General features: G+C 32.3%; 1 non-coding gene across 1 annotated transcript; it reads right to left on the bottom strand.

The window, feature by feature from the left end:
* Window positions 1–921: 921 nt before the first annotated feature.
* On the bottom strand, window positions 922–1,085 carry LOC115526974. The gene has a single exon (XR_003972817.1). It is a non-coding gene; the product is annotated as a U1 spliceosomal RNA (small nuclear RNA).
* Between the last annotated feature and the right edge of the window lie 887 nt (window positions 1,086–1,972).

Here is a 1,972-nt window from a genome sequence, read left to right as displayed (position 1 = left end):
GACCTGAGCCGAAGTTGGATGCTTAACCAACTGAGCCACCCAGGCGCCCCTTCTTGTGCAATTTTAATAAAATTACTTCCTATGTATTTCTTTTATTTTGTAAACATTATATAAGTAATTCATAATAAAATACAAAGCAGATTATACAATAAAATTATAAAAAACTCTGAGAATTTCAGAATATTTTTTGAAATATCTCTTTACAAGTGGAAGGAAAGGTTACGTTCATTGTTTAACAGTGTTTCTTACATATTCTCCCAAATTATATTTTGCTAAATGCTTTATAACAACTTAGACTCCATACAAAGTATAATAGAGCATCTGTTATTGTACTTTTAATATATTTACTAATCCCATAAGTGAGATATAATATTTTATTGAATACTAGCAAACATAAAATATTCCTTTATTTTACATTTTATTTTATTTTGTATTTTATTTTATGTGATTTTATTTTATTTTATTATTACTTTAAAGTTTATCTTCAGAGAGAGAGAGCATAAGCAGGGGAGGGGCAGTGAGATATGTAGAGAAAGAATCCCAAACAGGCTCCCCCACTGTTAGTGCAGAAGAGCTCGGCACTGGGCTGAAACTCACAAACTGTGAGATCATGACCTGAGCAGAAATCAAGAGTCTGAAACTTAACCCACTGAGCCGCCAAGCGCCCCTCTGTATTTAAATCAATTATGTTTCTATGAGCTCTTCCTTGCTTTTCTTTTGGTATCATCATGCTTTTCTTAACCACGAAAGGGCATGATTTAATCTTAGTCACATTTCTTATTTGTTGACATGCCGTTATATTCTTACCGTTGACACAGATATTTTAAGTTATACGTTTAAGTGCCTTACTCTTTCTTTTTATATTTATTGTATTTTTAAAACATCATCTATGTATTCTTTTTTTGTTCTATTTTTTTTTTCCAGGGGAAAGCGCGAACGCAGTCCCCCACTACCACAAATTATGCAGTCGAGTTTCCCACATTTGGGGAAATCGCAGGGGTCAGCACATCCGGAGTGTGGTGGATAAGCCTCGCCCTGGGAAAACCACCTTCGTGACCATGGTATCTCCCCTGCCAGGTAAGTATTTTGTTGTTCTATTTTTAATCCACCCAACAACAAGCTGTCTTTAAAATATCTAAAACAATCATATAAACTACTAACCCGGGTGTTTAATTTATAAAATGTTTTGTGAAAGCATATGTGAATATGTGTGTATGTGTGTGTACTCGTGGTATAATTCAAGTGGCATTTTGACATAGTGCATATAATATCATACTTTGAAACAAAAATAAATAAGCAAACATTCTAAGTAAATTACTCTATTAAATTTATCTTGGAATAAAATTATTATAACATGTTCAAACATCAGTGTGGTTATTGAAAAGAAATAATATGCGTATTATTTGGTCAATATTTACCACTTCTAAGAATTTACTTGAGAAAATAATAGAGTAATTGTTCAAAACTCCTCATCTTTATAATTCATAAATGGCTGATGTTTGCAACCATTTTAAATATAACAACAAAAAATACATACCAATATACATGTAATTAAATAAAGTAACATGATCATATTAATAAATACTAGGGGTGCCTAGTTAGCTCAGTTGGTTAAGCGTCCAACTTTTGGTTTCGGCGCAGGTCATGATCTCACAGTTCATAGGTTCAAGCCTTGTGTTGGGCTCCCCACTGCTGGTGTGGAGCCTGCTTGGGATTCTCTCTCTCTGTCTCTCTCTGCCCCTTTCCCACTCACACTCTTTCTCTCAAAATAAAGAAATAATAAAACTTAAAAAAAAGAAACACTACTCAACTATTAAAACATATTTAGATAAATTGATATTCATATAATAATTATAATAATACCCAATATTTATATGATACTTACTATACAATAGTCATGGTTCTAAGGACTTTACTTACTATAACTTGTTTAATCCTAACAACAGTAAAAAGTAAGACTATTTTATCACCA

This window comes from Lynx canadensis, chromosome A1 (genome assembly GCF_007474595.2).
Source record: "Lynx canadensis isolate LIC74 chromosome A1, mLynCan4.pri.v2, whole genome shotgun sequence".
Classification (NCBI taxonomy): domain Eukaryota; kingdom Metazoa; phylum Chordata; class Mammalia; order Carnivora; family Felidae; genus Lynx; species Lynx canadensis.
This window is presented reverse-complemented; position numbering and strand designations above follow the sequence as displayed.